Genomic DNA, 11,813 nt, shown 5'->3' with positions numbered 1-11,813 from the left:
TCATACCTCAAATCAGTCAGATATACGCATCGGCGTAACTATTGTCCTTATATAAAGTTGTTGTAATAAACATTATTCTATACCTGTTAATTCAGTGTAATTTCAGTTGAACCACCCCTATTATCGTAACAGAAATCAGGGGATCGATCATTTCGTGGCGTCGATTATTTAATCGTAACGGGAATTTACGACTCCCGTTAACGTGTTTTCTTACGATCGCGTCTCCCCGCGAGTGGTCGAAACAATCTTATTCGTGAAACGTTCGAACTGCGACGCGAGGAGATCACCGGCGATCTATCGGTTTAGTGATTTCTTGTGTCTCCGACGTGACACCAGCAATACTATCTCGACAACGCAACTCGCACTCTCTGACTTCTCGATTCACACTCTCTGGCTTCTCCACTGATACTGACTGTTCTAGCATCCCTTTGTCTTTTCTTAAACCTACTACGCATGTGTTCCGCAGCCGCTCGTAGCCGGGGTCACGTAGGCCTTTTCTACGAAACTATTCAATTGAAGGACCGACGACACTGTCACGACCGGCACCCTTTTAAATCCGATGGACTGATGACGGAGATAAAGATGTGGCGGCACTCGACGACAATGTATGTTGCCGAAGTGCCTAATGAGCCATCAATATCCCAACGGTCCTTCCGCCGAATGTTCGAGAAGAAGGTGCGCGTGGCAACGGTCGTGGACGCCTAACAAACGGGTAGATAGTGGAGATATTGAGGGGTGACAAAGGATCCGATCAGAAGTCAAAAAATTGTAAGAGCTTCAGTCTTGAAAAGTCACGCCTAGAGCTCGGAAGTAAAATTGTGAACTGTGTTAGAAAAAAATAAAGTTTCTTTTTTATTTTTCATTTTAAATTTCTTTTTTTTATTTTTCTCTTTTTGTGTTATTTTACGTGACAGCGTCTCAGCTCTCGCGACATTGTTTATGGTTTACTCGATATCTCTTAGGCCTTTTGTCCACGACACTACATTAACGACTGGGATGATGAGCCATTTACTTTTTACATAAGAGGAAGCATCATTTAGTTCGCGTATTAATTGTACATGTTTTAACACTTGAAGAATAAAGAAATAATTGAAGAAAGAAGGGAAAAACAGAGTCAGTTATTTTGATCGTAATCTTCTACCATTGGTGGTAAATCAAGGCTCGTTTTAAACAATAATATTCCATAATTTCTAAGCACCCATTACATTTAAAAGAAAAAAAAAAGAAACAGAATAAATATCGACACGAATATTAAATATATTACAATATGTACAATGATCATATGAATTAAAATAAATAAATTAAAATAACAATTTGACGATTTTATGGAAATTGCCAGTGAATATATATGTATATAAATAAACAGAATATGAAAGACACTCTCCAAAATTGCCGGGCCGGTAATTTGAAATAATGGAGATGTAGCCAACAGAGGAATAAATCACACGGGACGGCCAAAAACTAAAATAAATGTGAAAATGATGATTCTTTTCATGAGACACGAATTTACCGCGTTGCGTAGATTATTTAAAGATTTTATATGTATACAATTGTTTCATATATATTGTATTTTTTTAGCGCAATCTGTTAAGTTCCTTTTTATTGTAACATACACAATTATTGTCCTCTGTCCAGCATTACGTTGTTAACGCGAACATGACATGCAATTAATTTATACGGCGCAAAAGTGTATGGAAGAAACTGTGCGTGTTGCATGACGATATAAATTAAAGATAAAAAAAGAAATTCACATTGGCTATCGTCTCAGTCGTAAGTGATTGTCAGCGTTGGTCATCGATCGATTAAAATCCTAACAAATTAGATACAAGTTATTCTTGCGTAACAGCAACTAGTTTGTTGATAAAACAAGCGAAATTTTGCAAATTACAAGTTATCTGTTTCTGTATAAAGGTATATTATAAAATCATAAGAAACAAGTCTACATAACGTACAATCTTGATCTTACTAGCAATATCGTACACTAATATTATTAATTGCTAAAATATCGTGCAAGAAGATCCACAGAACACGAATAATAAAAAAAAGTCACCGTTTCTTACAAATATTCATAACAAAAGACGATTGAGAATACAATATTACATTATGGTGTTCCAAGATTAAATAGCAATTTTAATCGTTAATTGTGATTACACTTAGTTGAATGAAAGTTTCATCGTCAATGGCAATTAATTGTAATCATTAATTATCAATTACATAGTAATTGTTGCCCAATGCTGGCATTGATTCACAACAATCGATTCGCTGGCTAATCGTCTCTGAGTGCAACACGATCACATAGGGTTGCAATATTAGATTCGTAAGTTTTAGATAGTAGAGATCAAATTAAAGAAAATGAAAAAACACACGAGCTTGCTTGATCGTATTTTGAATTAGCGTCACGTCAAACTGCGTTGATTCGACGTTATTTCTTTCTTTCTCTGTCCTTTATCGTGGCGAATTGTTCACGATTCGTTGCACTTGACTCTTCTTGATTTTTGGCTGAATTTTCACCGCGAAACGACTCTAATATACATATATGTATATATATTTGATACATTTCAAACGTGATTTTTGTTCAGTACGACGATGACGATACTGATTTCTCGTTCGACAATGAATTAAATAAAAAAAAAGCGATGAAGAAGAAGAAGAAGAAGATAAGTAAAGCACTATGAAAACATATAACGGCGATAGATGATCAAAGGTGTTGCGTATAAGAGAAAAATCAAACAAAGGTATCGCATATTTTTTATAATTTATCGAATAGATCGTGTGGAGTACAAGAAAGATGCGAAAATAGAAAGAAAGAAGGGAGAAAAAAGGTTAAACGTGTAACGAAGAAATGAACGTCGAATGAAAGAAGCTAATTAATCATCATAAAGATTAAGATATAATCGTAAAGAAACGAAAGAAGTAGAAGAAAAAAGAAAGAAAGAAAATTCGCCCAAATTGTGAACATCAACCAAAAAAAAAAAAAGAAAAAAAATAACCATAACAAGAATAACAGCTTCTGTCCAATTAGAACAATACTGAACGCTATCAATAATGAACATATATTACTGTATGTAATACTTATCGAATATAAATAATAAACTCTCACCTGCGATGCGACGTTTCCTTGGTCATACGGTGATTAAAAGACGAAAGACTTCCGGTTGTTGCTTTCGTGTACACGCGTGTTATCATAAACGAATAGAATAAACGAAGTAGAGATGGTAAGGATAAAAATACAAACGCGTATTTTACATGAAAGAGAAACGTCGCGGGCGAAGGTATCTCTGTCCATTTTTTGGTAATTCAAGAATATTAATGATGAAAGAAAATTAAGATTCACAAATGTCACAGTGTTGCTACATGCCTTTTTTTTCTTTGCACGTGGAGAAATCCTCATGTACACTCCGCTGCCGCTAACGGTAGCAGCAGAGTAGTGTCGGATTCCTACCGACTAAAATTCCACGTTGGCCATCCTACGCGTATGACAGGGAGTGCTCCAGGAATCTCGGGTGAATTACTTCTGTTGCATCCTCTTCGAGCCAGTCCTGTATATTCCTTGGCTGTTGAATTTGGCGCTAGGGGGGGGGGGCTATCGCCTCTGGCGCCGTCCCTCCTTCTAGTCGCGGTTCGTTGTGGTGGCAGTGAGTTAGGTCTAGGCCGCCTGACTGCCATCCTGCTCCATCGCGTTACCCTACACGGGTGAGAGTTTCTCTTTCTCACCCTTTCTGTTCGCTCCTTTGCGAGAATAACTCGCTCGCAGAAGAGGCGGACAGCTTCATATTCCTGTGGCCCGCTCAGCATCGCTGCTATGATCGCTGAGGGGGTCAACCTCTCGCCTATGACTGCCGCAGGGTGTAGCGGGGCAGCTCCCATGCCGGACAGGCCTCCAGCGTACGCTGCGCCGTACCCCTGTCTTCCCCGTAGTGGTGACAGATGTCCGTCGTCTCCCGTCCGATTTTCTTCAGGTACTCCCCGAACACGCCGTGTCCCGTGAGTATCTGGGTCATTCTGAAGGTGAGCGGAAGGCCGCGGCGGCTTCTCCATGTCCCCCAATTTGGGAGAACTGCCGCCGCGCCTCGGTGTTCGCCTGCTTCGTTGATCAGCTGGGATCGCCACTGGTCCCATGCGTCCTCCTCGGTGGTTCCTAGGTCGTCTGGGGCCGCCTGCTCGGCCGAGTCCCCTCCCGGGTCCCACGGTCTCCTTTGCTCGTACCTCTTCTTGAGCACCAACGTCCGGAGCTCCCACGGCGGAGACGCGGCCAGAACGGTCGCCGACGCGTGCGACACTGTTCGGTATCCTCTGACGATTCTGATGGCAGTTACCCTGTGCAGCCTCCTGAGAAGCAGGATGCTGCGGCGACTCGCCAATCAAATCGTCCGCCCATAGCGGGGCCCCGTACATCACCTGGGACTGAACGACGCCCTCATATAGTCGGCGCACTGCGACTCCCGCCGCGCCAATGTTCCGCAGCAGGCCGCACAAGGCGTTGGCGGCTGCCGTCGCCCTCGGGATCAGGGAGCCGAAGTGCGGCTCGAACGTCCTCTGGCTGTCGATGTCGAGACCCAGGTATCGCATTCGCGATCCCACCCCGACGGTTTCTCCCTCCATGCTTATGCTCAGTCCGGGCAGTGATACTACATGCCTACCTGGCATATAGGATTAGTAAAGTCTCTTTTAAGTTTCAGACACCGTGTTACACTTTTCTGTTCTTTTTTTCCTTTTTTCTTAAATTCTTTTTCCCCGATATCGTTACATACATACGTGGGATTGAAACATAGTAAAATTTAATTTCTAATAATTGTAAAATGTTCGATCGTCTGCTTATAAATATTTTCTAATAATTAACTAATTTTATTATAATAGCTAAAAATTGTACATATATGATTACTTTCGTTTTCTGTGTTTTTTCTTTTTTATTAATTTTGTTTGTTTATTTCCAATTATATCTCGCAGTGGGACATCTAGCATCGACGGAGCTTACATAGCCTACTCCATCCCACGATAAGACAATGTTCATTTTTATCGTTATTAATTATCTAATATGATAATCGTTCAACAACTATACTTTGTACCCTAATGGATCCTAGAATAATATTTTCGACCAATCAGTTTTACGAATGTCTCTGGTAGACTTCCGAGTTGAACATTATCGCCTTCATCCGAAAGCAAAGCTGCTGCAGCCACAGACAAACACACACAACACACGGTCTATGTTCCAAACGAAAATCAATGAGAAAGAAACGAATAAAATGATGAAAAGAAAGATACGAAGGAAAGAAGACGAAGACGCAAACAAGTAAAATAAATAAACAACGTTGAACAAAGGGTCGCGCGGGTCCATTTTTTTCAGAGTATTAAAGAAAAGAAAAAAAAAGAAAAGTAATAAGACGTAAAATAAAACGCCCTGTAATCTAATCGATTCTCCTAATTATAAAAAGGCTGTGAGACTAGTCTTTTGCTGTTTTACGCTGCTCCCTCGTTTTTCTATCTTCGCACTGCTGCCGATTAAATACGCGCGACTTGTGCACGGTACCATTTTACGCATCCATCAGGCTAGCCATTTTGGCTGGACTTCTCAGAAAGCGCAACGTTCGCTCTGGCATAAGCTCCAACTAAAGAAAACAAATCTTCTTCGTTATGTGTGGAAAGTTTCGCGAGAGAATGGTGAACGTATTATGCCGGAGGATTTTAAAAACGTATACCATTTTTGGGAAGTGGGGGTCGAGGAGGTATTTGAGTACTTTTAATTAATAAGTTAAATCTGTACTCTAAATTATATGTCTATCTTGTACTTTAAATTGTGGAACATATTTGAGAATATTTTTGTTTATAAAGAATATGATCATGAAGACTACGTAAAATCATAGCTTGGAACTTACATATTTCTATATCTTTTACATTCTTTTTTATTTGTTTATCGTCGTAATATGGTATTTTATTATCGCGTCATTAATTTAAAGATATTCGTGTTACGATATAATCATCAAAGTATTGTTATACTTGTTGATAAACGATAATCAATCTGTGATTGATGAATATTAACGAGCAATAAATTAGAGAAAAAATTAATGTTTACAAATTCTAATAATAATCTGAATAACTCAATTCTTGTGCTTTGGTTTGTTAAATACTTTGATTACAAGTACTCCAATACACGATTGATGATTGGCTTAAAGTAAAATTATTCGCGTTTCCAAATTTCAGAGAACTGATAAACATCTGTCTACTAAATAGTCGAATTGCTGAAGGATAGCAGTAAAAAAGAAATTGGAAACTTTCGACTTCTTTTCTCACAAGAAAGTTAGCATGTATTTAACAGTACGTCTACCAGAAACTTATTTAAAATATCTTTACGGTGTATTAAATATTGTATAGTAACGTACAAAGTATTCATCAACTATATTGCTTTCATTGGGAGAACATAAAACATGCCTTTTTTCATCAGGCAACAGTTTATCAATTAAAATTCATTTAATTCTTAATGGTTCATGTACTAAATTATCGAAATTGTTACGACCGTTCGCGGAGAGACGCGATCGCGAGGAAAGCGCGTTAGCGAGAGGCGTAAATTCTCGCTACGATTCGGATGATCGACGCCACGAATTAGTCGTTCCCCTGTTTCGGTTAAGATAACAGAGGTGGTTCAATGAGGTTAACACTGAATTAACAGGGTTAACATAAAACATAAACTGGTATATTTTACAATATTTAAAATAATATAATCAACACACCACAAATTATTTAACGATTATACAGTTAGTTTGATACAGTAATTCGACTCGACTTTAGAATATTTCTTGATGTATTTGGTAGACTAAGCGACTTTAGTTTTATTTGTCAGAACCTCTCGATGCATAACGTTTGAATCCTCAAATGGTACTGATCGCCCTTCGATCTTTTATTTGTCTTCTCTGGGAGACGACCCTCGGATCACGCCACCGTTCGCGCCTATGACACGCTATGCTACTTTTTTTATGCGAGATAAAATAACGGTCACGTTAAACGAATCGACGTTTCTAGAACTCGCTCTGTTTGATGCTTGCTGCTACATTGTATATTTGAGACGGTTCGTCTGCGACATTGTAGTGCCACGAGCGACGACCATTAGGAATACGGCCTATGGTAAGCCTTGTGGCGTAACAGAAATCAAGGATGAGAAATAAATAAAATAAATAATTTTATAGAGCGAAGGAGCATACGAAATTGGTATTTATGGGTGATAATCACCAAAATAATGTTTCAGAGCCCTCGTTTTTAAAATTGGGAAAGAGATATGCCAAAAAATTACAATGAAAGATTGTTACTCTATCATTCATTAATATAATCCAGGTAAAAAGTATTTTATATTTAATCGATAAAAATATAATAAAACAATGCAAGGTGATCTCTAAACTAATATAAGGAAATCAATTATACTGCTACATAATATTTAATTGCACTTAATCGCCCAGAAACTTTCCTACAGAATCCTAATTGCTATACCCGCGGTGTCTGCATTTTCCAGTGTCGTCAATTAAACGCGAAGTGCGAGCATGTTAATATTAAATTCGGAACTCTTCTAAAAACGCTTGACAGTGAGAGACTGTTCGAACGATCATCACTAAATACATTAAACGAAACGAAAGAAAAAAAATAATAAGAACTCACATATGTATATGTATCAGATGTAGATTGGTGTTATATTTTAATATAATGTGTAAAAAAAAGGAGCAAATAACAAAAGACAAAGGAGGTATGTGCGCAAATGAAAAAAAGATGCCATGAGACACACACACCGGTATTTAGACGTTTATCGACACAGTATTGTAAGAAAATTGTAGCTACGATGTGCACCAGCTTCGCGATAACTCCAAACACCCTCCACCCCCATTTTTCCTCACCATCATCCCTTTGATTGTTGTTATTGTATTAACGATACCGAGACCGACACTCTGTACATTGCAAATCGAATCGATCTGTACGTCGAACATGGTGCGATCAAATAGAATTGTCGACCGTACAATTTTCGTTCATTGTACCTTCTTGAATCCTTGATCTTCGGAACCACGTGTGTATTCTGTTCTAATTTACTTCATAGGGAACAATTGTACGATAGATTGTCTCCCATCGAGTAAATTATTGTTTTAATTCTTATTGAAAATTATTGTTTCAATGAGACGTTTGAATCGATAACTTTATACGAATTTAATACTAGTATACTTGAATATCTCTGTTGATCGCGTTGATGTATTTGAATACCGGTACTTAACGCAATGAACTAGGCACATTGGTGATATAAGAAATTACCACCTCTGAAATATTAAACAATTGATATTTAAAATTACTCAAATATTTGGTATTCAATAATGTTTTGTGGTACTCGGATATTGGTATTTAATAATCCAAACACTCGAATACCGGTAATATCAGTAACTTTTGGTATTTGAATATCATTATCCTGTATTCTAGTGGGGTTGAATACCGATATTTAGTATTTTAAATGCACGAATATCAGTATTCGGTACTTTTGGATGCTCGAGTACAAGTATTTCGAATATCAGAAATCTGAAATAATTTAATATTGGTACTCTGTACTCTGAGGAATACTAGAGTATGAAGATTACATATTCTTGAATACTTGAATATCAGCATACTGAGTCATTCGAATATTAAATACTAGTTACATCACTGAGATGTATAATCGGAAATTGTAAACATTTCAGTTATAAAAAACAAATTTAATTACATAATTACAAAGTAACTTTTAGTTGAACAAATCATAACATAATTAGTATTGTCCCATTCAAATTGATGGCTAGCGATCAAAATATTCACATGAAAAGAAAAGAACATGGAATACATGTACGTTTATTCCGATTGATCGAGGATTCACCCTGTAATAACGTACAACTCCCGTTCGGACGAGTAGGACGAGAGAAGTTAATAAGAAAAAAAAACAATTGATACTAGATTGTAAGGATTTTGGGAATTCTCTGTAGATCCGTAGATCGCTGTATCATACGCTACTAGATAACTGGAAATAGGAAAGCCTATTTTTACATTGCGTGATTAAAGGCAGAAAACGCGTTTAGAGTCAGTTCCCATTCAACTGATATCTATTCGGACGATGTCTTACGTAAGGCTATGGGACGATGCAAGGACGATTCGCGGGATGTTCTGCCATTTTGCCATTACCACGTTCGCGTGATCGAATTATCTGAATGTTTTTACTTTAATCGCAGTGATCCGCTGTATCATTCTTTTTTCTACTCTTCCACGATTCATTAACCTTAGATTCGTGAGCCGAGAACAAAATGGGAACATTTCTGTCAATATTCTATGTACAGTTGTAGAAATTTGTCCCTGTGTAATATAAATGGATTGATAAAATACATGGATTGAATCAAAATATGCAGGTGAATATAAATAATAGTCTGTGTGTGAGTAAACTTACCGCTGTCTATAGAGTTTCATTGTATATTCTTTAAATTAATCTTGCGTTCGACATTTTCGTAAAAAGCAAGCGTAACATTAATACAAATGCATGTTTGCTTATATAAGGTTAGTAGATTGATATAAAGTTGGTTGTTAGGTTCTGTTTTAACAAATTTAAGTTTGATTAAAACAACGATTAAAAGTTTCCATTTCATCAATTTTATACTCGGAGGTTAAAAGATATTTAAATGAGAAGGATGTACCACACATTATGAACAAAGAAAAATCAAAAATTAAAAGAAGCAAGAAGATAAACAATCAAAGGAATAAGATACCTTGAATATGTTTTAAATGATACTCTAATAAAAATATTAATATTAATTCACACAATACAGTTTCCTGAAAGTGTAGAAAAAGTACTCAACTAAATACGATCAATAAAATAACCAGCTCCACAATAAATTCTTCAGAAATTTAAATAATAATTATTACCTGATAATGATAGAAATCAGATGCAAAATAGCAAAAAACATCAAGTAATCGAACTTAGATCGCCTTGCTATTGTAACGATACATTGCTTCGACTACGTTCACGAGAACACACTAATATACAATCAGTAACTAAAACTTAACACGAATCATTAAACTTATAAAAACTTTTCAAATCAATTTTCACGAAAAAATAAAGAACTTCAAAAGAAAACGGCGCGACGCGACGCGATAATCCACTACGATTAAATGGAACAGTCGATAAAGATCGACTCGAATAACGATTATCGAAGTACAGCACCGATCGATCAAGCGTCAAAATTCTAACCTCAATCAGTCATAATAAAAGAATTACCAATGAAGAGGACCAGTTATGGAAAAATATGCAAATATTTTCAAGGAATTGATATAAGTGTTTGCGAATGCGGTCGAGGTAAAGATCGAAGCCGGGAGTGTAAAATAAAATGTAAGATAAATTAGAGGCACTTAGGCGACTTTTATTTCGTATTACGCATACATATAGTGAACAATTAACACGAAAATGACGAAAACTCGCGTTATTGCCATCAATATTGCAGTCTCTTTAGCATTAATCTGACTTAAACCTCACACAAGATATATCGACTAAATTCTCGCCTCATTTTTTCAGCACCTATCTTCACTTGTTAACCTACACGCTTAACCGTGAATGGACCCATTTTTATTACTATATCCTTTATTACGAAGAGAAGGTTTCCTTTCGATTTCGCGACAATCTTGAGCAGCACCTCTTAACTTTTATTACTCACACAGCAATCACATATGTATTACACACGCACACACACATTCAATCGCAGACGTACGCACTAGTGGCATGACGTGCTTAGTGGTGAAGACAGATACGTAAGAAAAACAAAAAAATATATGATACATTAACGAAAAAAAATAAATAAAAGTATAGGTAGGAGATATATTCCATGTAATTTCTTCGAAAAAAAGGAAAAAAGCTAATCATTCTTTGTTTGATTTAGTAGCGGACTCGTAGCGGAATCGCGCGGTATCCCTCATTTATTTCCAGAGACAGAGTATCGTATACTACTTTTTTCGATCTCGTAGGGCCATGTGAAGGCTGAAGAGAATAAATAAGTTTAATGGAGTCACACCGGAACTGTGTCGTAAACCGAGAGATGACTTATTGTGTAATAATATTATTTCATAAGCAGTCAATAATATTAATAATTATCGAAAGTAAGCTACAAAATACCATATCACCCTAAGGAAATAACAAAATAAAAAATTTCATGTATTCTTTTCGTAAGCTTGTCTCGTCTCGAGAGTACCCCTACCTCTATTGTTAAATATTATACATACTGCGACACTTGCATAGAAGCTAATACGAGTATGGACTTAAACAATGAGATGTGTACATTTTAATTTTTATAAATATAACAAAAGTATAATTTAATGTTCTGCCTGTGTGTACTGTTGTTGGATATATATACATATTTCTCTTTTATCTCACTCCGTTTTTCTATATTTTTACATTCTAATTAAACTAAGCTAGTCGTACAAAATTTTAATTAATTGTAAATTTAATTTTTAATTCTTTAAAGAATTGATTATAGAATTTTAAATAGAATGTTTCACCCTTTAGGTAAATACTTCATTATTACGCACAATATGTTTGGTATTCAATTATTGTTTCCTTCAAGGCTCGTCATTTAATACAAGAATTGAAGAATCGACTATAAATTACAGATCTTTTGAGGGTGAAGTACCAAAATATAATAAGCATAAAAAATACGTATTCTTGAAAACGTACGTACAAATTTGTCAATGAAGAGCAAATACTCCTTTAGACCTCTTCGAACAATACAACGTTTAACTAAACAAATTTTTACTAAAGTCAATGTCAACAAAATTATCGAAGTAGTTCT

General features: G+C 36.4%; 1 long non-coding RNA gene across 1 annotated transcript; it reads left to right on the top strand.

Moving 5' to 3' along the window:
• The first annotated feature begins 10,206 nt into the window (after positions 1-10,206).
• On the top strand, positions 10,207-11,049 carry LOC122576178. The gene is made up of 3 exons (XR_006319662.1): positions 10,207-10,330; positions 10,547-10,779; positions 10,908-11,049. It is a non-coding gene; the product is annotated as an uncharacterized LOC122576178 (long non-coding RNA).
• Positions 11,050-11,813: the final 764 nt, after the last annotated feature.

This window comes from Bombus pyrosoma, linkage group LG16 (assembly GCF_014825855.1).
Source record: "Bombus pyrosoma isolate SC7728 linkage group LG16, ASM1482585v1, whole genome shotgun sequence".
Lineage (NCBI taxonomy): Eukaryota > Metazoa > Arthropoda > Insecta > Hymenoptera > Apidae > Bombus > Bombus pyrosoma.
Note: the sequence above shows the minus strand (reverse complement) of the source record. Positions and strands in the feature narration are given on the sequence as shown.